The 26,418-nt window shown below is 49.8% G+C and overlaps 2 long non-coding RNA genes across 2 annotated transcripts; both read left to right on the top strand.

The window, feature by feature from the left end:
* The first annotated feature begins 12,592 nt into the window (after positions 1-12,592).
* On the top strand, positions 12,593-15,791 carry LOC123370949. Its single transcript, XR_006579651.1, has 3 exons — positions 12,593-13,106; positions 13,516-14,915; positions 15,325-15,791. It is a non-coding gene; the product is annotated as an uncharacterized LOC123370949 (long non-coding RNA).
* A 2,378-nt stretch (positions 15,792-18,169) lies between these two features.
* Positions 18,170-26,041, top strand: LOC123370950. The gene is made up of 5 exons (XR_006579652.1): positions 18,170-18,971; positions 19,390-20,786; positions 21,196-22,592; positions 23,001-23,127; positions 24,826-26,041. It is a non-coding gene; the product is annotated as an uncharacterized LOC123370950 (long non-coding RNA).
* Positions 26,042-26,418: the final 377 nt, after the last annotated feature.

Genomic DNA, 26,418 nt, shown 5'->3' with positions numbered 1-26,418 from the left:
AAACTGATTGTTCCTTCCTAAGTGGAGCACTTTGCATTTGTCTTTATTAAACTTCATCCTGTTTACCTCAGACCATTTCTCTAATTTGTCCAGATCATTTTGAATTATGACCCTGTCCTCCAAAGCAGTTGCAATCCCTCCCAGTTTGGTATCATCTGCAAACTTAATAAGCGTACTTTCTATGCCAACATCTAAGTCGTTGATGAAGATATTGAACAGAGATGGTCCCAAAACAGACCCCTGTGGAACCCCACTTATTATACCTTTCCAGCAGTATTGGGAACCATTAATAACTACTCTCTGAGTACGGTTATCCAGCCAGTTATGCACCCACCTTATGGTAGCCCCATCTAAATTGTATTTGCCTAGTTTATCGATGAGAATATCATGCGAGACCGTATCAAATGCCTTACTAAAGTCTAGGTATACCACATCCATCGCTTCTCCCTTATCCACAAGACTCGTTATCCTATCAAAGAAAGCTATCAGATTGGTTTGACACGATTTGTTCTTTACAAAACCAGGCTGGCTATTCCCTATCACCTTACCACCTTCCAAGTGTTTGCAGATGATTTCCTTAATTACTTGCTCCATTATCTTCCCTGGCACGGAAGTTAAACTAACTGGTCTGTAGTTTCCTGGGTTGTTTTTATTTCCCTTTTTATAGATGGGCACTATATTTGCCCTTTTCCAGTCTTCTGGAATCTCTCCCGTCTCCTATGATTTTCCAAAGATAATAGCTGGAGGCTCAGATACCTCCTCTATTAGCTCCTTGAGTATTCTAGGATGCATTTCATCAGGCCCTGGTGACTTGCAGGCATCTAACTTTTCTAAGTGATTTTTAACTAGTTCTTTTTTTTATTTTATCTTCTAAACCTACCCGCTTCTCATAAGCATTCACTATGTTAGGCATTCCTTCAAACTTCTCAGTGAAGACCGAAACAAAGAAGTCATTAAGCATCTCTGCCATTTCCAAGTTTCCTTTTACTGTTTCTCCCTCCTCACTGAGCAGTGGGCCTACCCTGTTCTTGGTCTTCCTCTTGCTTTTAATGTATTGATAAAAACTCTTCTTGTTTCCCTTTATTCCCATAGCTAGTTTGAGCTCATTTTGTGCCTTTGCCTTTCTAATCTTGCCCCTGCATTCCTGTGTTGTTTGTCTATATTCATCCTTTGTAATCTGACCTAGTTTCCATTTTTATATGACTCCTTTTTATTTTTTAGATCATGCAAGATCTCGTGGTTAAGCCAACGTGGTCTTTTGCCACATTTTCTGTCTTTCCTACCCAGCGGAATAGCTTGCTTTTGGGCCCTTAATAGTATCCCTTTGAAAAACTGCCAACTCTCCTCAGTTGTTTTTCCCCTCAGTCTTGATTCCCATGGGACCTTACCTATCAGCTCTCTGAGCTTACCAAAATCCGCCTTCCTGAAATCCATTGTCTCTATTTTGCTGTACTCCCTTCTACCCTTCCTTCGAATTTCAAACTCTATGATTTCATGATCACTTTCACCCAAGCTGCCTTCTACTTTCAAATTCTCAACGAGTTCCTCCCTATTTGTTAAAATCAAATCTAAACCAGCTTCTCCCCTAGTAGCTTTTTCAACCTTCTGAAATAAAAAGTTGTCTGCAATGCAGTCCAAAAACTTATTGGATAGTCTGTGCCCCACGGTGTTATTTTCCCAACATATATCTGGATAGTTGAAGTTCCCCATCACCACCAAGTCTTGGGCTTTGGATGATTTTGTTAGTTGTTTAAAAAAAGCCTCATCCACCTCTTCCACCTGGTTAGGTGGCCTGTAGTAGACTCCTAGCACGACATCACCCTTGTTTTTTACCCCTTTTAGCCTAACCCAGAGACTCTCAACACTTCCGTCTCCTATGTCCATCTCCATCTCAGTCCAAGTGTGTACATTTTCAATATATAAGGCAACACCTCCTCCCTTTTTCCCCTGTCTATCCTTCCTGAGCAAGCTGTACCTATCCACACCAACATTCCAATCCTGTGTATTATCCCACCAAGTTTCAGTGATGCCAACAATGTCATAGTTGTATTTATTTATTAGGACTTCCAGTTCTTCCTGCTTATTACCTATACTTCTCGCATTTGTATATAGGCATCTAAGCTACTGGTTTGATCTTGCCTCCCAGTTTTGCCCTGACCCTCCTTTCTCTCTGCCATTATAGCCCACGCTCCCTCTTGTTTCCGACCCATCTCCCAGGTCTCCATGTTCCCCACTTGCCTGTGGGCTTTGCTCACCTGTCCCTGTTGAACCTAGTTTAAAGTCCTCCTCACTAGGTTAGCCAGTCTGTGTGCAAATAGGGTCTTTCCTCGCCTCAAAAGGTGAACGCCATCTCTGCCTAGCAGTCCTTCCTCGAATAGCATCCCGTGGTTGAGGAAGCCAAAGCCCTCCTGGCGACACCATCTTCGCAGCCAGGCATTCACCTCCATGATGCATCTGTCTCTGCCCAAGCCCCTACCTTTGACAGGAAGAATCGAAGAGAATACCACCTGCGCTCCAAACTCCTTCACCCATACTCCCAGAGCCCTGTAGTCACTCTTGATGCGCTCAGTGTCACACCTCGCAGTATCATTTGTGCCCACATGGATGAATAGCATGGGGTAGTAGTCAGAGGGCTGGATAATCCTCGACAATGCCTCTGTAATATCTCGGATACGGGCCCCCAGCAGGCAGCGCATACCTCCCGAGATGAAATGTCAGGGCGACAGATGAGCGCCTCCATCCCCCTCAGCAGAGAGTCTCCGACCACCACTACCCTACATTTTCTAGTCGCACTGGTGGCAGCAGACCTCCCAGCCTTAGGGGTATGAGACTTCTCCTCCTTTACTGTAGGGGGTGATTCCTTGTCTCCTGTATTAAGAAGAGCATAACGGTTACCTATTACCACGGCAGGAGGGTTCGGAGCAGGGATGGAGCACTGCCCACTGCCAGAAGTAACCAGCTGCCAGTGTCCACCCTGAGCCATCTCCTCCTCCACCAGTGGTGTGTCAGCAGTATTGTGTACTAGAACAGCTACCTCAGCTGTCTCCACATGGACACTGTCCAGGAATCGTTCGTGGATTCGGATGCTCCTCAACCTAGCCATCTCCTCCTGTAGCTCTCCCACCTGCTGCCTGAGAGATTCCACCAGTAGGCACCTTTCACATTGGATGCCCCCCCCCCAGCCTGGATATCAGTAAGTGGAAATTGCAAGTTACAGTCCCTGCAAAACCATACCAGGATCTGGGTAGAAGCATCCATGCTCAGGTGCTCTGTCTGGAACAGGCACAGGTGGAGGAGACAGAAGCAGTGCTGGCACAGGTGTTGCGGGTCTTCCTAACCATCATAAGCCTCCCTCTGTCAAACTCCCTCTCAAACTCCCCTGTCTGTAGCTCCCTGTCCACTCTGCTCCCCTGGTCATCAGCCTCATTGAATTGAAACAGCCTCTCTCTCTTTGCATTCGTTAATTCATTTCTTCTATACCAGATGCTTTTTGTTCTATTGAAATGTGCATGGGGATGTGCTTTTTATTTATGACTCTTCCCCTATGATTTATTATTCAAAGGTGGGCAACTTGGAAAGCAAATACTCAGTCTTAGGTGATTGTTCACCTGGTGTAGAAAAAGCAGGTGAACAAAGTCTAAGTGTACAGCAGCTGCAGTTACACAAGGGGAACTCTATGACTTCAATAGATTCAATAGTCATCTTTTCTCTGTTTACAGGTACTCTGACTTGCCCCTTTCCCCCTTCACTTAAACGCAATTCAGAGGCAGCTGATGAGTCACAGGTGCACTTCCTTCCATGCTAGGAGAGACCTGAAACCTGATGGTATGATGATGAGGGCGCTAATTCAGATCTGCCAGGACTGACTATTCAATAGAATAGGTTGCAGCTAGTTAACCTGGTGTAAAGTTGGCTAACCCTCTCAAAGACTGCGTTGGTGCAGGTTGCATTTCCACTGAATAATTACCATGCATTCTGCCTATTTAAAATTATCTTCCTTGCTGTTTCATTTGTCTTATTGTTTAAAACTATTGTGTCGTGTTGCTCTCCACCGCTAATTAGCAGAGCTTGTTAGAAAAAAACAATTGCCAGAGTTTGCTCTTTTGTTGAAATTGAAACACGCGGCAGGACTGTGTCTATTCTGACAGCATCCACCAGAAACCGAGCTTGTTTCCAATGGAACTTTGCCGGCCAAGCAGAATGCCATCGGAAACTTGCTTGGCTTCCTAACAGCTCAGCTGCCTGGCTCCTTCACAGACCATGTGGCACGCTGCTGGGGAACCCGGGCTTCCAGGCACCCAGCTCCTCAGCTGCCTGCCTGGTAGGCTGATGGGAAGCTGGGAGCCTGAAAGTTGCGGGAGCCCCAGCTGCCAGGCTCGTGACTCCTCGCCAGGTAGGGCTCTTACAGTCCTTGGCTCCAGGACAGCCCACCAGGTGTGCTACCGTGGAGTTAGGTCTTGTAAGGCTCCAAGGGTCTCCAGCTCTGGGGCAGCCTACAAGGCTGCTTTAGAGCTCAGTGGAGATCAGCAATTCCATTTCACAGAGAATTTCAAAATTTTTGAATAGGATTCCAAATCAGAATGAAATCTGATTTTGAAATAGCAAATCCTCTACAAAATAGAATTACCGTTTTCCCCCCAGCTCTTTCCGACGGTGGTACTAGTGGGGCCTTGTAATGAATGCCACCCTATTTTACTGCTTCCCCCAACTTTCCCCCTGTTATTTTTCTCCTTTCATCCCTGTGGAAACAAAAATATTTCCCTTTCCTATATTCTTCCGGGGTGTGTGTGTTCACTCGGGGGGGTTGGAACTGATGCTCCTGGGGTAGAAGGATCTTTCCCTCCTGCGTTCCTGCACGGCCCTTTTCTTGGTCAGAGCTGCCTGCAGAGCAGACTCCATCTTGGCCACGAGGGTGCTAAAGTTACATAAACAAATCTACATATGTCCTCTGCAAACACTTATTCACGGCTAGCTACTGGGATTATTATCGCTAAAGATTCAAACACACATACAAACCCTATATATTCTATTTCTTCAGGGGGAATAAAGAACAGAATTTCCATGTAACTCTAGTATGGTTTAAAGTTAAAGGTACTGGGTTATGACATTTGCTCTCTTGTAGATAGAATTGTAAAATTACAAGCTCTTTATTTTTGTGTGCTCTAAAACACATGCATATAATTAAATCAAGGTTGAAAGTGCTTTGCCTCGAAGATTCATTTAACCCTCTATGGATAAAAAGAAGAACCTCGGGGACTCAGTATACTGATGTGTAGATAGCACCTCAGCACATTTCAGTGTGCAGGTCATTTCCTTACTGATGCCTGTGCAGGGGATGTCTCTTTACACTAGAAGCTTTTGCTGTATCTTTTGGCTATATTGGCCCAGCTCCTCCAAGGTACATAGCCATTATGTGAGGGGAGTGAGGGGCCCAAACATCTTTGAGGATATGGGTCGGTCTCCCCTGGTTTCTCTTTCCTGTCAGTGGAGTCGGGCTGTGCAAGTGGGAAGTCACTGCCTAAGGCTGGGAGTGGCCCAACTCCTCCCTGGGCTGGTGGTGGGCTCTGCCAAAGAGCCTGGGATGGCCCCACGCTGCTGGGGACAAGGGAAGCCATGGTGGGCTTGGTACTAAAGCCTGAGCAGCAGGGATGGGGCCAAGCTTGGCACAGTGGGGAAGCAGGTGCAGGCAGGCTCTGTGCACTGCTGAGGGACAGCAGGGGATGGTTTGGTTCCTCCTGCCCCATAGGAAGAGGCCAGGGCAGGCTCAGTGTGGGGGCTGCCATGAGAAGCCTGACAAGTGAGATCCGCCCCTCGCGCCTCTGGAGGCAGCTCTGTGCACCGCTGCCCTGCTGCCACCAGGGCACCAGGACTCCAAAACTTAGTCACAGGCACAAGGGCTGGACGGAGCCCACCTGGGGCTCCACCAGGGGGCGGGGCTCAGACTGGGCGGGAATTGGTTCAAGAGGGAGGGTGTTCAGTGTGAGAGAGAGGCTGAGTCAGCTCGAGACTGAGGCAAGACTTCAGGTTAGAGGATGGCAGGCACCAACTGTGAGGTGGGCCCGTGAGAACCTCTGAGGCGGCACGATCCGGGGGCGGGGCTTAGGAGCAGAGGGCCACGTGCCCAGGTGGGGGCCCTGGTCTTCAAAATTCTGACACTGCTCCAGGCCCTCAGGGAAAGGGGGGCTCAACGGGGAGAAGCAGCACTAGGAGCTGCCCACAGCCAGTAGAACCTTGCAGGGGGCCCCGCTACCCCGAGAACATCAGACTGGTTGGGACCAGATGAAACAAGCACCTCAGAGGCGGGGGGCTCAGACCAGGCTTCCACATGGCGGCATGAGAGGGACTGCGGCTGAGGCTGAAAGTGGTGCAGGCACCGCAAGGAGGCCAGATGGGAAGCAGCAACAGGCACTGCCTGAGAAAGAGGAGCGGGTGGCCGGGTTGTGAGGTGGCAGGAGGGGCAAAGGTGAGGCTGGAGCGCCACGATGAGACGGCGGAAAGCAGCTGGCTCTGGCGGGAAGTCTGAGGCAGCGGTAGACGGAATGTGGGTTGTTTGGGAAACTGCAACATGGGGCAGGCAGAAGGTGCTGAGGAAGGAGCAATGCTGAGAGGGCAGTAGGAGGCTGGGGGCAAACCCACAGAAGTGGCACGAGCAGAGGGAAGGGTTGGTCTTGAGGCAGGAAGCACTGAGGTAACTCGAGGAGAGGGGTGAGGAGCGTGTGACTGGGCACCAGAGGGGCAGGGCTCCAGCCAGGCACAGAGAGGTCAGGGCATAAGGAAGGGTTCAAGTTCAGTAGGGAAATGCTGAGGTTGCACAAGGGGTGAGGAACGTGATTAGAGGCAGCAGGATGGGCAAAGAGATGTGGTGGCACAAGTTGGTGTATGGGGCTTGAGCTGAGGCGGGAAAGGTCTGAGGTAGATCAGCGAGGTAGGGGGAAGTGCTGAAGTGATCCCAGAGGAGTGGGCTTGGCACCTGGGTGGGAAAAGCTGAGGTGACGCCTGAGCAGGAGCACGACGTCTGGGCGGGAAAGGCTGAGGTGGCAGCAGAAGAGGAGCTTGGCTCCTGGGAGGGAAAGGGTGAGGTGACAGCAGGGGAGGGGCTCAGAAATTAAGCAGGAGTAGCTGAAGTGACTCGGAAGGAAGGGGCAGGGGTTGGAGACTGGGCGGGAAAACCTGAGGTGACTCTCAAGGGGGAATGTCAGAGTCTGGGTGGGAAAGGCTGAGGTGACTCTGAAGAAGGCCGGAGTCGGAGCCTGGGCGGGAAAAGCTGATGTGGTAGAGGAGGAGGTGTCCGGCACTTGAGCGAAAAAAGCTGAGGGGGGTCAAAGCCTGGGCAGGAAACGCTGAGGGGACTCTGAAGTGTGTGCGGGGGAGGGGGACAGGTGTCAGAGCCTGGGCGGGAAAGACTGAGGAGATTCTCAAGGGAGTGGGTCGGAGCCTGGGTGGGAAAGTCTGTGGTGACTCTGAATGGGGATGGGGACTTGAACCTGGGCAGGAAAGGCTGAGGTGACTCTTAAAGGGGTGGGTCGGATCCTTGGAGGGAAAGGCTGAGGTGACGCCTGAGGAGGGGCTCAGACATTAGGCAAGACTAGCTGAAGTGACTCTGAAGGGAGGGGCAGGGCTTGGAGATTGGGCGGGAAAACCTGAGGTGACTCTCAAAAGGGAATGTCAGAGTCTGGGCAGGAAAGACTGAGGTGATGCTAAAGGGGGGCGGGGTGTCAGAGCCTCGGCGGGAAAGGCTGAGGTGACTCTGAAAGAGGCGGGGGTCGGATCCTGGGCGGGAAAAGCTGAGGTGTCAGAGGAGGAGGAGTCCGACACTTGAGCAAAAAAAGCTGAGGGGGGTCAAAGCCTGGGCAGGAAACACTGAGGTGACTCTGAAGTGTGTGCGGGGGGGCCAGGTGTCAGAGCCTGGGCGGGAAAGACTGAGGAGACTCTCAAGGGGGTGGGTCGGAGCCTGGGCGGGAAAAACTGAGATGGCAGAGGAGGAGGTGTCCGGCACTTGGGCGAAAAAAGCTGAGGGGGGTCAAAGCCTGGGCAGGAAACACTGAGGTGACTCTAATGTGTGTGTGTGGGGGGGTGGCAGGTGTCAGAGCCTGGGCAGGAAAGACTGAAGTGACTCTGAAGCGGGTGGATCGGAGCCTGGGCGGAAAAGGCTGAGGTGACTCTGAAGGGGGTGGGTTGGAACCTGGGCGGGAAAGGCTTAGGTGACGCCTGACGAGGAGCTCTACATCTGGGCGGGAAAGGCTGAGGTGGCAGTGAAAGAGGAGCTTGGCTTCTGGGAGGGAAAGGGTGAGGTGACAGCAGGGGAGGGGCTCAGAAATTAGGCAGGACTAGCTGAAGTGACTCTGAAGGGAGGGGCAGGTGTTGGAGACTGGGTGGGAAAAGACCTGAGGTGACTCTCAAGGGGGAGTGTCAGAGTCTGGGCGGGAAAAGCTGAGGTGACGCTAAAGTGGCGAGGTGTCAGAGCCTGGGCGAGAGAGGCTGAGAAGACTCTCAAGGGGGTGGGTCCGAGCCTGGGTGGGAAAGGCTGAGGTGACTGTGAAGGGGTGGGTCGGATCCTGGGCAGGAAAGGCTGTGGTGACTCTGAAGGGTGGGGGCTGTCAGAGCCTTGGCCTAAAAGTCTGTGGTGACTCTGAATGGGGGTGGAGACTGGAGCCTGGGCAGGAAAGATTTGGTATTTTTCTGACTCAGGAGGGGAAAATCCTTATCTGAGAGTTGTGGAGTTGTTGTAAAGGTGTCTGACTAACACATGCCTCTGTGCTCCCTCTCTCTTTTTCAGGCAGCTTCAAACACAAGTGGACAAGAGGAAAGGTTGAGGAATGTCAAGCCAAGAGGAAGAAAGAAGACAAGTCACTGAAGATGGAGGCAAAGGAAAGGGACTCTGGGCACAGTAACTTGCCTGTAATCAGGCCACCGGTCATCTAATTACACTGTATGGGGAGCTCGAGCATTTTAATCCCTTGAACAGCATGACCCCTCTGTAAGCAGGGTCCAGGTCTTATGCCTTTTCCCTTTCTTTTTGGAAGGGAGGAAAATTGGTCAAGTTTAACACTGTGGGTCAAGTAACCTATTGCAATGAACTCTCTTTCTGTTCTGGGAAGTCCCCCTTTGTTTTGTATATATGTGTATGTGAGTGAACGTGATACAAATGGGTGTGAATATGTATATTTATATATTTATTTATTTATTTTGAGTTCTTTCAGTTAAATCACTGCAGTGTTTTTTCTTTACTCTCCTCAGAATTGGAAAAAGAGCTCAATGTGTATTATTATATTTATCCTCCTCCTCCCCACAAAAGGAAAGAGTAAAAGCTCAGATAGCATCTTTTAGTGCACAGGAGAATCGCTCTCCAGTTCTGCTTTCTTTAGGTTCAGTTCCTATTAGTGGGCTGAGGGCAAAGATTGGCCTTTCATGAGGGTGATTTAGGTCAAAGGAAATACAGGATCTCCTAGTAGCTGGGCAACTTGACCACTCTCTATCAAGGGTTTTAGTCTCTCCCCTTCATTATTTTGACATCAGGCCACATCAGCAGGTTGGTGGGAGTGCTGATTTTCTAAATAGGGGAGACACTAAATCTCTCTATCTTGATGGGGATATCGATCTCTGTACAAACCTGAGAACAGTGAAAGCCATGTAAGCTGGGTCCCGGTCCGTGTCCTTGTCTCCTTTGGACATTCTGCTCCGTTACATGGCTAGAGTGAGTGACTGCCCTGTAAGCAGGGTGCCAGTCACCTCCCCCTAAATGTGGAGGGGCATTGAGCTCTTTCTTTAATGGAGCATTGTGACCGCCCTGTAACTAGGGTCCGGGTCTCTGCCCACTTGCTCATTTGGCATTACGCCGTGCTCTGCCCCACTAGTCAGCGTGACAACCCTGTAATTATGGTTCATGTCACAAGGCTCTCCAGAATGGGACATATCGAGCTCTTTGGTACTTTCACAGCTGGACCTTCCTGTAATTCAGGTTATGGTCTCTCCTATTTGGCTAATGCCAGCAACCACCCTGTACTGAGGGGACAGGTTGCATCTCGCTTTTGAAATCTGGGGGATTAGAATCATTTCCGTAACATGGGCAGCTTGACCTCCCTGTAACTAGGGTTTGAGTCTCCGAGGCCCTTTGGGTCTCCATTAGCTGTTAGTGAGTGTGACTGCCCTGCAATCAGGGTGCAAGTCACCTCCCCCTAAATGTGGGGGGGCATTGAGCTCTTTGTTAGCTCACTGAGCAATGTGACCGCCCTATAACTAGGGCCCGGGTCTCTGCCCATTTGCTCATTTGGCTTTACGCCGTGCTCTGCCCCACTAGTCACCGTGACAACCCTGTAATTAGGGTCCATGTCACAAGGCTCTCCAGAATGGGACATATCGAGCTCTTTGGTACTTTCACAGCTGGACCTTCCTGTAATTCAGGTTATGGTCTCTCCTATTTGGCTAATGCCAGCGACCACCCTGTACTGAGGGGACAGGTTGCATCTCACTTTTGAAATCTGGGGGATTAGAATCATTTCCGTAACATGGGCAGCTTGACCTCCCTGTAACTAGGGTTTGGTCTCCAAGGCCCTTTGGGTCTCTTGGCCTCGTGCTGTCTTCACAGCGTGCTGCGAAGGACCGCCCTGTCATCAGGGACGGGTCTTTGCCCTCTAGTCTCTTGGCACTAGGCCAAATGCAGCCACTGCCCCGAATGAGCACCCTGTAAACAGGGTACAGGTCTCATCAGCTGTTATTTATGGTGCCCCCATGAGACTGTGTCCAGAGTTCCAGCCCATTAAGCAGCGCTTCCAACGTGCCTGGAATTCTGCAGCCAAGTCTCCTGCTTTCTGCTCCCTTCTTGGACTCTTGGAGACCTGACTTGCTATTGGTGGTAAGCTGCGAAAGGGAGTGTCCTGTGGCGATTTGGACGAAGTCATTCCAGGCAGTAGACCCTGTCTCATTGCTTTAGGAATACTTGTCACTTAATTCTTTCCTGCCCCTCATTATTTACTTCCTCTTGATTTGGTATGGAGACTGCCTGGTGAAATAATTGTCAAGGGGAAATGTGGAGATTGTGGCTTTAGAGGAGGAGGGGTCCAGGACTTTTCTCAGCCAGTGCAGCTTGGGAGGAGGGGGAAATGCTTGCGGAAGTCTGTGAGGACCACAAAGAACTGTCTTGGACCTAAATCTCCAGACTCTTTGCAGATGCGGAAAAGAACACTGTATCAGTCGTTGACATTGAGTTTCCGTGGCGTTGTCGAAAGGGGATCTCACTTACACACGCCTTGTGCTCCCTCTCTCTGTTTCAGGCATCATGAAGCACAAGTGGAGAAGAAGGAAGTGTCAGGAATGCCACAGACAGAGGAGAAAAGAAGATGGAGGAAAAGGAAAGGAACTCTGGGCACAGTACCCTCCCTCAAATCAGCCTCAGGTCATGTAATTAGACTGTATTGGAATCTCGAGCCTTTTAATACCTTGAGCAGCGTGACCGCCCTGTAAGCTGGGTCCCGGTCTGTCCCCTTTGGACATTCTGCTCCGTCATCTGGCTAGTGTGCGTGACTGCCCTGTAATCAGGGTGCCAGTCACCTCCCCCTAAATGTGGAGGGGCATTGAGCTCTTTCTTTAATTGAGCATTGTGACCGCCCTGTAACCAGGGTCCGGGTCTCTGCCCACTTGCTCATTTGGCATTACGCCGTGCTCTGCCCCACTAGTCAGCGTGACAACCCTGTAATTATGGTTCATGTCACAAGGCTCTCCAGAATGGGACATATCGAGCTCTTTAGTACTTTCACAGCTGGACCTTCCTGTAATTAAGGTTATGGTCTCTCCTATTTGGCTAATGCCAGCGATCACCCTGTACTGAGGGGACAGGTTGCATCTCGCTTTTGAAATCTGGGGGATTGGAATCATTTCCGTAACATGGGCAGCTTGACCTCCCTGTAACTAGGGTTTGAGTCTCCGAGGCCCTTTGGGTCTCCATTAGCTGTTAGTGAGTGTGACTGCCCTGCAATCAGGGTGCAAGTCACCTCCCCCTAAATGTGGGGGGGCATTGAGCTCTTTGTTAAACTGAGCAATGTGACCGCCCTGTAACTAGGGCCCGGGTCTCTGCCCACTTGCTCATTTGGCTTTACACCGTGCTCTGCCCCACTAGTCACCGTGACAACCCTGTAGTTAGGGTCCATGTCACAAGGCTCTCCAGAATAGGACATATCGAGCTCTTTGGTACTTTCACAGCTGGACCTTCCTGTAATTCAGGTTATGGTCTCTCCTATTTGGCTAATGCCAGCGACCACCCTGTACTGAGGGTAGAGGTTGCATCTTGCTTTTGAAATCTGGGGGATTGGAATCATTTCCGTAACATGGGCAGCTTGACCTCCCTGTAACTAGGGTTTGAGTCTCCGAAGCCCTTTGGGTCTCCATTAGCTGTTAGTGAGTGTGACTGCCCTGCAATCAGGGTGCAAGTCACCTCCCCCTAAATGTGGGGGGGCATTGAGCTCTTTGTTAAACTGAGCAATGTGACCGCCCTGTAACTAGGGCACGGGTCTCTGCCCACTTGCTCATTTGGCTTTACGCCGTGCTCTGCCCCATTAGTCAGCGTGACAACCCTGGAATTCGGGTCTAGGTCACAAGTTACTCTTAAATGGGAAGATATGGAGCTCTTTGGTACTTTCACAGCTGGACCTTCCTGTAATTCAGGTTATGGTCTCTCCTATTTGGCTAATGTCAGCGACCACCCTGTAATGAGGGGACAGGTAGCAATTCGCATTTGAAATCTGGGGGATTAGAATCATTTCCGTAACATGGGCAGCTTGACCTCCCTGTAACTAGGGTTTGGTCTCCGAGGCCCTTTGGGTGTCTTGGCCTCGTGCTGTCTTCACAGCGTGCTGCGAAGGACCGCCCTGTCATCAGGGACGGGTCTTTGCCCTCTAGTCTCTTGGCACTAGGCCAAATGCAGCCACTGCCCCGAATGAGCACCCTGTAAACAGGGTACAGGTCTCATCAGCTGTTATTTATGGTGCCCCCATGAGACTGTCCAGAGTTCCAGCCCATTAAGCAGCGCTTGCAACGTGCCTGGAATTCTGCAGCCAAGTCTCCTGCTTTCTACTCCCTTCTTGGACTCTTGGAGACCTGACTTGCTATTGGTGGTAAGCTGCGAAAGGGAGTGTCCTGTGGCGATTTGGACGAAGTCATTCCAGGCAGTAGACCCTGTCTCATTGCTTTAGGAATACTTGTCACTTAATTCTTTCCTGCCCCTCATTATTTACTTCCTCTTGATTTGGTATGGAGACTGCCTGGTGTCAAGGGGAAATGTGGAGATTGTGGCTTTAGAGGAGGAGGGGTCCAGGACTTTTCTCAGCCAGTGCAGCTTGGGAGGAGGGGGAAATGCTTGCGGAAGTCTGTGAGGACCACAAAGAACTGTCTTTGACCTAAATCTCCAGACTCTTTGCAGATGCGGAAAAGAACACTGTATCAGTAGTTGACATTGAGTTTCCGTGGCGTTGTCGAAAGGGGATCTCACTTACACACGCCTTGTGCTCCCTCTCTCTGTTTCAGGCATCGTGAAGCACAAGTGGAGAAGAAGGAAGTGTCAGGAATGCCACAGACAGAGGAGAAAAGAAGATGGAGGAAAAGGAAAGGAACTCTGGGCACAGTACCCTCCCTCAAATCAGCCTCAGGTCATGTAATTAGACTGTATGGGAATCTGGAGCCTTTTAATACCTTGAGCAGAGTGACCGCCCTGTAAGCTGGGTCCCGGTCTGTCCCCTTTGGACATTCTGCTCCGTCATCTGGCTAGTGTGCGTGACTGCCCTGTAATCAGGGTGCCAGTCACCTCCCCCTAAATGTGGAGGGGCATTGAGCTCTTTCTTTAATTGAGCATTGTGACCGCCCTGTAACCAGGGTCCGGGTCTCTGCCCACTTGCTCATTTGGCATTACGCCGTGCTCTGCCCCACTAGTCAGCGTGACAACCCTGTAATTATGGTTCATGTCACAAGGCTCTCCAGAATGGGACATATCGAGCTCTTTGGTACTTTCACAGCTGGACCTTCCTGTAATTCAGGTTATGGTCTCTCCTATTTGGCTAATGCCAGCGACCACCCTGTAATGAGGGTAGAGGTTGCATCTTGCTTTTGAAATCTGGGGGATTGGAATCATTTCCGTAACATGGGCAGCTTGACCTCCCTGTAACTAGGGTTTGAGTCTCCCAAGCCCTTTGGGTCTCCATTAGCTGTTAGTGAGTGTGACTGCCCTGCAATCAGGGTGCAAGTCACCTCCCCCTAAATGTGGGGGGGCATTGAGCTCTTTGTTAGCTCACTGAGCAATGTGACCGCCCTGTAACTAGGGCCCGGGTCTCTGCCCACTTGCTCATTTGGCTTTACGCTGTGCTCTGCCCCATTAGTCAGCGTGACAACCCTGTAATTAGGGTCTAGGTCACAAGTTACTCTTAAATGGGACATATGGAGCTCTTTGGTAATTTCACAGCTGGACCTTCCTGTAATTCAGGTTATGGTCTCTCCTCTTTGGCTAATGCCAGCGACCACCCTGTACTGAGGGGACAGGTTGCATCTCACTTTTGAAATCTGGGGGATTAGAATCATTTCCGTAACATGGGCAGCTTGACCTCCCTGTAACTAGGGTTTGGTCCCCGAGGCCCTTTGGGTCTCTTGGCCTCGTGCTGTCTTCACAGCATGCTGCGAAGGACCGCCCTGTCATCAGGGACGGGTCTTTGCCCTCTAGTCTCTTGGCACTAGGCCAAATGCAGCCACTGCCCCGAATGAGCACCCTGTAAACAGGGTACAGTTCTCATCAGCTGTTATTTATGGTGCCCCCATGAGACTGTGTCCAGAGTTCCAGCCCATTAAGCAGCGCTTGCAACGTGCCTGGAATTCTGCAGCCAAGTCTCCTGCTTTCTACTCCCTTCTTGGACTCTTGGAGACCTGACTTGCTATTGGTGGTAAGCTGCGAAAGGGAGTGTCCTGTGGCGATTTGGACGAAGTCATTCGAGGCAGTAGACCCTGTCTCATTGCTTTAGGAATACTTGTCACTTAATTCTTTCCTGCCCCTCATTATTTACTTCCTCTTGATTTGGTATGGAGACTGCCTGGTGTCAAGGGGAAATGTGGAGATTGTGGCTTTAGAGGAGGAGGGGTCCAGGACTTTTCTCAGCCAGTGCAGCTTGGGAGGAGGGGGAAATGCTTGCGGAAGTCTGTGAGGACCACAAAGAACTGTCTTGGACCTAAATCTCCAGACTCTTTGCAGATGCGGAAAAGAACACTGTATCAGTAGTTGACATTGAGTTTCCGTGGCGTTGTCGAAAGGGGATCTCACTTACACACGCCTTGTGCTCCCTCTCTCTGTTTCAGGCATCGTGAAGCACAAGTGGAGAAGAAGGAAGTGTCAGGAATGCCACAGACAGAGGAGAAAAGAAGATGGAGGAAAAGGAAAGGAACTCTGGGCACAGTACCCTCCCTCAAATCAGCCTCAGGTCATGTAATTAGACTGTATGGGAATCTGGAGCCTTTTAATACCTTGAGCAGAGTGACCGCCCTGTAAGCTGGGTCCCGGTCTGTCCCCTTTGGACATTCTGCTCCGTCATCTGGCTAGTGTGCGTGACTGCCCTGTAATCAGGGTGCCAGTCACCTCCCCCTAAATGTGGAGGGGCATTGAGCTCTTTCTTTAATTGAGCATTGTGACCGCCCTGTAACCAGGGTCCGGGTCTCTGCCCACTTGCTCATTTGGCATTACGCCGTGCTCTGCCCCACTAGTCAGCGTGACAACCCTGTAATTATGGTTCATGTCACAAGGCTCTCCAGAATGGGACATATCGAGCTCTTTGGTACTTTCACAGCTGGACCTTCCTGTAATTCAGGTTATGGTCTCTCCTATTTGGCTAATGCCAGCGACCACCCTGTAATGAGGGTAGAGGTTGCATCTTGCTTTTGAAATCTGGGGGATTGGAATCATTTCCGTAACATGGGCAGCTTGACCTCCCTGTAACTAGGGTTTGAGTCTCCCAAGCCCTTTGGGTCTCCATTAGCTGTTAGTGAGTGTGACTGCCCTGCAATCAGGGTGCAAGTCACCTCCCCCTAAATGTGGGGGGGCATTGAGCTCTTTGTTAGCTCACTGAGCAATGTGACCGCCCTGTAACTAGGGCCCGGGTCTCTGCCCACTTGCTCATTTGGCTTTACGCTGTGCTCTGCCCCATTAGTCAGCGTGACAACCCTGTAATTAGGGTCTAGGTCACAAGTTACTCTTAAATGGGACATATGGAGCTCTTTGGTAATTTCACAGCTGGACCTTCCTGTAATTCAGGTTATGGTCTCTCCTCTTTGGCTAATGCCAGCGACCACCCTGTACTGAGGGGACAGGTTGCATCTCACTTTTGAAATCTGGGGGATTAGAATCATTTCCGTAACATGGGCAGCTTGACCTCCCTGTAACTAGGGTTTGGTCCCCGAGGCCCTTTGGGTCTCTTGGCCTCGTGCTGTCTTCACAGCGTGCTGCGAAGGACCGCCCTGTCATCAGGGACGGGTCTTTGCCCTCTAGTCTCTTGGCACTAGGCCAAATGCAGCCACTGCCCCGAATGAGCACCCTGTAAACAGGGTACAGGTCTCATCAGCTGTTATTTATGGTGCCCCCATGAGACTGTGTCCAGAGTTCCAGCCCATTAAGCAGCGCTTGCAACGTGCCTGGAATTCTGCAGCCAAGTCTCCTGCTTTCTACTCCCTTCTTGGACTCTTGGAGACCTGACTTGCTATTGGTGGTAAGCTGCGAAAGGGAGTGTCCTGTGGCGATTTGGACGAAGTCATTCGAGGCAGTAGACCCTGTCTCATTGCTTTAGGAATACTTGTCACTTAATTCTTTCCTGCCCCTCATTATTTACTTCCTCTTGATTTGGTATGGAGACTGCCTGGTGTCAAGGGGAAATGTGGAGATTGTGGCTTTAGAGGAGGAGGGGTCCAGGACTTTTCTCAGCCAGTGCAGCTTGGGAGGAGGGGGAAATGCTTGCGGAAGTCTGTGAGGACCACAAAGAACTGTCTTGGACCTAAATCTCCAGACTCTTTGCAGATGCGGAAAAGAACACTGTATCAGTAGTTGACATTGAGTTTCCCTGGCGTTGTCGAAAGGGGATCTCACTTACACACGCCTTGTGCTCCCTCTCTCTGTTTCAGGCATCGTGAAGCACAAGTGGAGAAGAAGGAAGTGTCAGGAATGCCACAGACAGAGGAGAAAAGAAGATGGAGGAAAAGGAAAGGAACTCTGGGCACAGTACCCTCCCTCAAATCAGCCTCAGGTCATGTAATTAGACTGTATGGGAATCTGGAGCCTTTTAATACCTTGAGCAGAGTGACCGCCCTGTAAGCTGGGTCCCGGTCTGTCCCCTTTGGACATTCTGCTCCGTCATCTGGCTAGTGTGCGTGACTGCCCTGTAATCAGGGTGCCAGTCACCTCCCCCTAAATGTGGAGGGGCATTGAGCTCTTTCTTTAATTGAGCATTGTGACCGCCCTGTAACCAGGGTCCGGGTCTCTGCCCACTTGCTCATTTGGCATTACGCCGTGCTCTGCCCCACTAGTCAGCGTGACAACCCTGTAATTATGGTTCATGTCACAAGGCTCTCCAGAATGGGACATATCGAGCTCTTTGGTACTTTCACAGCTGGACCTTCCTGTAATTCAGGTTATGGTCTCTCCTATTTGGCTAATGCCAGCGACCACCCTGTAATGAGGGTAGAGGTTGCATCTTGCTTTTGAAATCTGGGGGATTGGAATCATTTCCGTAACATGGGCAGCTTGACCTCCCTGTAACTAGGGTTTGAGTCTCCGAAGCCCTTTGGGTCTCCATTAGCTGTTAGTGAGTGTGTCTGCCCTGCAATCAGGGTGCAAGTCACCTCCCCCTAAATGTGGGGGGGCATTGAGCTCTTTGTTAAACTGAGCAATGTGACCGCCCTGTAACTAGGGCCCGGGTCTCTGCCCACTTGCTCATTTGGCTTTACGCCGTGCTCTGCCCCACTAGTCACCGTGACAACCCTGTAATTAGGGTCCATGTCACAAGGCTCTCCAGAATAGGACATATCGAGCTCTTTGGTACTTTCACAGCTGGACCTTCCTGTAATTCAGGTTATGGTCTCTCCTCTTTGGCTAATGCCAGCGACCACCCTATACTGAGGATAGAGGTTGCATCTTGCTTTTGAAATCTGGCGGATTGGAATCATTTCCGTAACATGGGCAGCTTGACCTCCCTGTAACTAGGGTTTGAGTCTCCGAGGCCCTTTGGGTCTCCATTAGCTGTTAGTGAGTGTGACTGCCCTGCAATCAGGGTGCAAGTCACCTCCCCCTAAATGTGGGGGGGCATTGAGCTCTTTGTTAAACTGAGCAATGTGACCCCCCTGTAACTAGGGCCCGGGTCTCTGCCCACTTGCTCATTTGGCTTTACGCTGTGCTCTGCCCCATTAGTCAGCGTGACAACCCTGTAATTAGGGTCTAGGTCACAAGTTACTCTTAAATGGGAAGATATGGAGCTCTTTGGTACTTTCACAGCTGGACCTTCCTGTAATTCAGGTTATGGTCTCTCCTATTTGGCTAATGTCAGCGACCACCCTGTAATGAGGGGACAGGTAGCAATTCGCATTTGAAATCTGGGGGATTAGAATCATTTCCGTAACATGGGCAGCTTGACCTCCCTGTAACTAGGGTTTGGTCTCTGAGGCCCTTTGGGTCTCTTGGCCTCGTGCTGTCTTCACAGCGTGCTGCGAAGGACCGCCCTGTCATCAGGGACGGGTCTTTGCCCTCTAGTCTCTTGGCACTAGGTCAAATGCAGCCACTGCCCCGAATGAGCACCCTGTAAACAGGGTACAGGTCTCATCAGCTGTTATTTATGGTGCCCCCATGAGACTGTGTCCAGAGTTCCAGCCCATTAAGCAGCGCTTGCAACGTGCCTGGAATTCTGCAGCCAAGTCTCCTGCTTTCTGCTCCCTTCTTGGACTCTTGGAGACCTGACTTGCTATTGGTGGTAAGCTGCGAAAGGGAGTGTCCTGTGGCGATTTGGACGAAGTCATTCCAGGCAGTAGACCCTGTCTCATTGCTTTAGGAATACTTGTCACTTAATTCTTTCCTGCCCCTCATTATTTACTTCCTCTTGATTTGGTATGGAGACTGCCTGGTGAAATAATTGTCAAGGGGAAATGTGGAGATTGTGGCTTTAGAGGAGGAGGGGTCCAGGACTTTTCTCAGCCAGTGCAGCTTGGGAGGAGGGGGAAATGCTTGCGGAAGTCTGTGAGGACCACAAAGAACTGTCTTGGACCTAAATCTCCAGACTCTTTGCAGATGCGGAAAAGCACACTGTATCAGTAGTTGACATTGAGTTTCCGTGGCGTTGTCGAAAGGGGATCTCACTTACACACGCCTTGTGCTCCCTCTCTCTGTTTCAGGCATCGTGAAGCACAAGTGGAGAAGAAGGAAGTGTCAGGAATGCCACAGACAGAGGAGAAAAGAAGATGGAGGAAAAGGAAAGGAACTCTGGGCACAGTACCCTCCCTCAAATCAGCCTCAGGTCATGTAATTAGACTGTATTGGAATCTCGAGCCTTTTAATACCTTGAGCAGCGTGACCGCCCTGTAAGCTGGGTCCCGGTCTGTCCCCTTTGGACATTCTGCTCCGTCATCTGGCTAGTGTGCGTGACTGCCCTGTAATCAGGGTGCCAGTCACCTCCCCCTAAATGTGGAGGGGCATTGAGCTCTTTCTTTAATTGAGCATTGTGACCGCCCTGTAACCAGGGTCCGGGTCTCTGCCCACTTGCTCATTTGGCATTACGCCGTGCTCTGCCCCACTAGTCAGCGTGACAACCCTGTAATTATGGTTCATGTCACAAGGCTCTCCAGAATGGGACATATCGAGCTCTTTGGTACTTTCACAGCTGGACCTTCCTGTAATTCAGGTTATGGTCTCTCCTATTTGGCTAATGCCAGCGACCACCCTGTAATGAGGGGACAGGTTGCATCTCGCTTTTGAAATCTGGGGGATTGGAATCATTTCCATAACATGGGCAGCTTGACCTCCCTGTAACTAGGGTTTGAGTCTCCGAAGCCCTTTGGGTCTCCATTAGCTGTTAGTGAGTGTGACTGCCCTGCAATCAGGGTGCAAGTCACCTCCCCCTAAATGTGGGGGGGCATTGAGCTCTTTGTTAAACTGAGCAATGTGACCGCCCTGTAACTAGGGCCCGGGTCTCTGCCCACTTGCTCATTTGGCTTTACGCTGTGCTCTACCCCATTAGTCAGCGTGACAACCCTGTAATTAGGGTCTAGGTCACAAGTTACTCTTAAATGGGACATATCGAGCTCTTTGGTAATTTCACAGCTGGACCTTCCTGTAATTCAGGTTATGGTCTCTCCTCTTTGGCTAATGCCAGCGACCACCCTGTACTGAGGGGACAGGTTGCGTCTCACTTTTGAAATCTGGGGGATTAGAATCATTTCCGTAACATGGGCAGCTTGACCTCCCTGTAACTAGGGTTTGGTCTCCGAGGCCCTTTGGGTCTCTTGGCCTCGTGCTCTCTTCACAGCGTGCTGCGAAGGACCGCCCTGTCATCAGGGACGGGTCTTTGCCCTCTAGTCTCTTGGCACTAGGCCAAATGCAGCCACTGCCCCGAATGAGCACCCTGTAAACAGGGTACAGGTCTCATCAGCTGTTATTTATGGTGCCCCCATGAGACTGTGTCCAGAGTTCCAGCCCATTAAGCAGCGCTTGCAACGTGCCTGGAATTCTGCAGCCAAGTCTCCTGCTTTCTACTCCCTTCTTGGACTCTTGGAGACCTGACTTGCTATTGGTGGTAAGCTGCGAAAGGGAGTGTCCTGTGGCGATTTGGACGAAGTCATTCCAGGCAGTAGACCCTGTCTCATTGCTTTAGGAATACTTGTCACTTAATTCTTTCCTGCCCCTCATTATTTACTTCCTCTTGATTTGGTATGGAGACTGCCTGGTGTCAAGGGGAAATGTGGAGATTGTGGCTTTAGAGGAGGAGGGGTCCAGGACTTTTCTCAGCCAGTGCAGCTTGGGAGGAGGGGGAAATGCTTGCGGAAGTCTGTGAGGACCACAAAGAACTGTCTTAGACCTAAATCTCCAGACTCTTTGCAGATGCGGAAAAGAACACTGTATCAGTAGTTGACATTGAGTTTCCATGGCGTTGTCGAAAGGGGATCTCACTTACACACGCCTTGTGCTCCCTCTCTCTGTTTCAGGCATCGTGAAGCACAAGTGGAGAAGAAGGAAGTGTCAGGAATGCCACAGACAGAGGAGAAAAGAAGATGGAGGAAAAGGAAAGGAACTCTGGGCACAGTACCCTCCCTCAAATCAGCCTCAGGTCATGTAATTAGACTGTATGGGAATCTGGAGCCTTTTAATACCTTGAGCAGCGTGACCGCCCTGTAAGCTGGGTCCCGGTCTGTCCCCTTTGGACATTCTGCTCCGTCATCTGGCTAGTGTGAGTGACTGCCCTGTAATCAGGGGGCCAGTCACCTCCCCCTAAATGTGGAGGGGCATTGAGCTCTTTCTTTAATGGAGCATTGTGACCGCCCTGTAACTAGGGTCCGGGTCTCTGCCCACTTGCTCATTTGGCACTACGCCGTGCTCTGCCCCACTAGTCAGCGTGACAACCCTGTAATTAGGGTCCATGTCACAAGGCTCTTCAGAATAGGACATATCGAGCTCTTTGGTGCTTTCACAGCTGGACCTTCCTGTAATTCAGGTTATGGTCTCTCCTATTTGGCTAATGCCAGCGACCACCCTGTACTGAGGGGACAGGTTGCATCTCGCTTTTGAAATCTGGGGGATTAGAATCATTTCCGTAACATGGGCAGCTTGACCTCCCTGTAACTAGGGTTTGAGTCTCCGAAGCCCTTTGGGTCTCCATTAGCTGTTAGTGAGTGTGACTGCCCTGCAATCAGGGTGCAAGTCACCTCCCCCTAAATGTGGGGGGGCATTGAGCTCTTTGTTAAACTGAGCAATGTGACCGCCCTGTAACTAGGGCCCGGGTCTCTGCCCACTTGCTCATTTGGCTTTACGCCGTGCTCTGCCCCATTAGTCAGCGTGACAACCCTGTAATTAGGGTCTAGGTCACAAGTCACTCTTAAATGGGACATATGGAGCTCTTTGGTACTTTCACATCTGGACCTTCCTGTAATTCAGGTTATGGTCTCTCCTCTTTGGCTAATGCCAGCGACCACCCTGTACTGAGGGGACAGGTTGCATCTCACTTTTGAAATCTGGGGGATTAGAATCATTTCCGTAACATGGGCAGCTTGACCTCCCTGTAACTAGGGTTTGGTCTCCGAGTCCCTTTGGGTCTCTTGGCCTCGTGCTGTCTTCACAGCGTGCTGCGAAGGACCGCCCTGTCATCAGGGACGGGTCTTTGCCCTCTAGTCTCTTGGCACTAGGCCAAATGCAGCCACTGCCCCGAATGAGCACCCTGTAAACAGGGTACAGGTCTCATCAGCTGTTATTTATGGTGCCCCCATGAGACTGTGTCCAGAGTTCCAGCCCATTAAGCAGCGCTTCCAACGTGCCTGGAATTCTGCAGCCAAGTCTCCTGCTTTCTACTCCCTTCTTGGACTCTTGGAGACCTGACTTGCTATTGGTGGTAAGCTGCGAAAGGGAGTGTCCTGTGGCGATTTGGGCGAAGTCATTCCTGGCAGTAGACCCTGTCCCATTTCTTTAGGAATACTTGTCACTTAATTCTTTCCTGCCCCTCATTATTTACTTCCTCTTGATTTGGTATGGAGACTGCCTGGTGTCAAGGGGAAATGTGGAGATTGTGGCTTTAGAGGAGGAGGGGTCCAGGACTTTTCTCAGCCAGTGCAGCTTGGGAGGAGGGGGAGATGCTTGCGGAAGCTGTGAGGACCACAAAGAACTGTCTTGGACCTAAATCTCCAGACTCTTTGCAGATGCAGAAAAGAACACTATATCAGTAGTTGACATTGAGTTTCCGTGGCGTTGTCGAAAGGGGATCTCACTTACACATGCCTTGTGCTCCCTCTCTCTGTTTCAGGCATCATGAAGCACAAGTGGAGAAGAAGGAAGTGTCAGGAATGCCACAGACAGAGGAGAAAAGAAGATGGAGGAAAAGGAAAGGAACTCTGGGCACAGTACCCTCCCTCAAATCAGCCTTAGGTCATGTAATTAGACTGTATGGGAATCTGGAGCCTTTTAATACCTTGAGCAGAGTGACCGCCCTGTATTCTGAGTCCCGGTCTGTCCCCTTTGGACATTCTGCTCCGTCATCTGGCTAGTGTGCGTGACTGCCCTGTAATCAGGGTGCCAGTCACCTCCCCCTAAATGTGGAGGGGCATTGAGCTCTTTCTTTAATTGAGCATTGTGACCGCCCTGTAACTAGGGCCCGGGTCTCTGCCCACTTGCTCATTTGGCTTTACGCCGTGCTCTGCCCCACTAGTCACCGTGACAACTCTGTAATTAGGGTCCATGTCACAAGGCTCTCCAGAATAGGACATATCGAGCTCTTTGGTACTTTCACAGCTGGACCTTCCTGTAATTCAGGTTATGGTCTCTCCTCTTTGGCTAATGCCAGCGACCACCCTGTAATGAGGGGACAGGTTGCATCTTGCTTTTGAAATCTGGGGGATTGGAATCATTTCCGTAACATGGGCAGCTTGACCTCCCTGTAACTAGGGTTTGAGTCTCCGAGGCCCTTTGGGTCTCCATTAGCTGTTAGTGAGTGTGACTGCCCTGCAATCAGGGTGCAAGTCACCTCCCCCTAAATGTGGGGGGGCATTGAGCTCTTTGTTAAACTGAGCAATGTGACCGCCCTGTAACTAGGGCCCGGGTCTCTGCCCACTTGCTCATTTGGCTTTACGCCGTGCTCTGCCCCATTAGTCAGCGTGACAACCCTGGAATTAGGGTCTAGGTCACAAGTTACTCTTAAATGGGAAGATATGGAGCTCTTTGGTACTTTCATAGCTGGACCTCCCTGTAATTCCGGTTATGGTCTCTCCTATTTGGCTAATGTCAGCGACCACCCTGTAATGAGGGGACAGGTAGCAATTCGCTTTTGAAATCTGGGGGATTAGAATCATTTCCGTAACATGGGCAGCTTGACCTCCCTGTAACTAGGGTTTGGTCTCCGAGGCCCTTTGGGTCTCTTGGCCTCGTGCTGTCTTCACAGCGTGCTGCGAACGACCGCCCTGTCATCAGGGACGGGTCTTTGCCCTCTAGTCTCTTGGCACTAGGCCAAATGCAGCCACTGCCCCGAATGAGCACCCTGTAAACAGGGTACAGGTCTCATCAGCTGTTATTTATGGTGCCCCCATGAGACTGTGTCCAGAGTTCCAGCCCATTAAGCAGCGCTTGCAACGTGCCTGGAATTCTGCAGCCAAGTCTCCTGCTTTCTACTCCCTTCTTGGACTCTTGGAGACCTGACTTGCTATTGGTGGTAAGCTGCGAAAGGGAGTGTCCTGTGGCGATTTGGACGAAGTCATTCCAGGCAGTAGACCCTGTCTCATTGCTTTAGGAATACTTGTCACTTAATTCTTTCCTGCCCCTCATTATTTACTTCCTCTTGATTTGGTATGGAGACTGCCTGGTGAAATAATTGTCAAGGGGAAATGTGGAGATTGTGGCTTTAGAGGAGGAGGGGTCCAGGACTTTTCTCAGCCAGTGCAGCTTGGGAGGAGGGGGAAATGCTTGCGGAAGTCTGTGAGGACCACAAAGAACTGTCTTTGACCTAAATCTCCAGACTCTTTGCAGATGCGGAAAAGAACACTGTATCAGTATTTTATACTGAGTTTGCATGCGGAACCTGGAGTTGTTGAAAGCGGTTCTCACTTACAGATTCCTTATGCTGCCTTTCTCTGTTTCAGGCATCTTGAAGCACAAGTGGAGAAGAAGGAAGTATCAATACCAAGGCATGACTGTGAATGTGAAATGCAGAGACCTTAAACACACAAGTTCTATAGAATGATTACTTCCTTTTATTAATAAGTCATCATTTCCTATTGGAAGTGCAAGGATGTGACTGAAGGGAAGCCATAGATTTTTATTCTCCACTCACCCCCAATTCTGCCCCCCAAACTCCTCAAATAAATTTAAGGTTCACAAAATTAACATTTACTCCAGGTAACGCCTAACTTGTGTATTTCTCACACATTTCTAAAAGGGAGCAAACAAAACTAAATATTCTGGCATCTGGCAGTTACTTCCTGCACTTCACAACTTTCAAACACCTACTCTACTTAAACGGTCTCACCAACCAAAGTGTACCACACAATCAATATTAACTTTGCACCTATTTTGTCAGAAGTTAGTGTTTTTAGTAGTTGTGTCCATTGGTGGACGTGGCAATAGTGGTGTTTTAATAATCTTTTATGCTGATTGAATTCAGAGGATGATGATGTGGATGTTTAGGTAGGTATTTTTCTGTTAAGTCTTGGTATTTGAGCAGAGGTGCAGTATTTTGTGATTATGATTGTTTTTCTGGTATTGGTTTAGTGTTAATTGTTGGCAATTTTAGATGTTTTTGTGTACTTACATTAGTAGTTGTATTTAGAGGGCAAAGCTGAGGTTGTCTGTTTGGTGCAATTTGATTGGTGTAAAAGTTAATTTCGGGTAGGTGTTTGAAAGCCCTGAGCTTTGAATTTGTAGCTCAACGGGGATGCAGGACCCACCTGGCTACCTCAATTCTAACTTTCATTCCTAATTCCAAAATCTTGGATGAAGATGACCATATAAAGAAGAATAAAGATATCTCCAGAGACTTTCAAGAGGATAGCATGTCTGCAGCTTTTCAAAGTGCAATAATTGTGGAAAACTTCTACTTCTGCCACTTAAGTGTTGAACAATAATCTGTATTAAAGGATTTACACTGGTAGTTAATTCTGTTCTGTATTAAGATGATTTTGCTAAAATCACCACTTTATGATGTGTGATATGAATTAACTAGGTCTGATTATACCTATTTGATAAAAGTTGGACTGCTCCATATTAAATGCATGGATTGAACTTTGATTGTCATATCACATTGCTTTGCTTTCTGTAACTCCTTATTTATGAATGTATTTATTACTCTTTATGTCATTCAATTAATAAAATGTATGCATTCAGGTATTGTCTCCATTTTTTCTGTGGCTAAAGAAAAAGGAATCTGGTAAACTTGTGAAGAATTTTGGTATTGTTACGTTTAATTTAATTAACATTGTTTTACCCTTTTCATGCGGTCATTGGAAGTAACTACCCTGTAGTGGTGCAAGTTTGATTTTTTCTCTTGGATCCCGCGTTTTGGGCAGACTGCAGCGTGATCTTGAGGATGAAGATCTCACTGCCACTTAGGTGCATAAGATTGCCCTCCTAGAGCTTTTTAGGTGCACAAGAATAGGCCTTTGTTTGGTCCCTTCACTGTTCACGGGCTTACAGATTGTTTGAGATCTGCAGACCCTAGAGCTCACTTCCTTTGCACA

Source organism: Mauremys mutica, chromosome 5 (assembly GCF_020497125.1).
Source record: "Mauremys mutica isolate MM-2020 ecotype Southern chromosome 5, ASM2049712v1, whole genome shotgun sequence".
Taxonomy (NCBI): domain Eukaryota; kingdom Metazoa; phylum Chordata; order Testudines; family Geoemydidae; genus Mauremys; species Mauremys mutica.
Note: the sequence above shows the minus strand (reverse complement) of the source record. Positions and strands in the feature narration are given on the sequence as shown.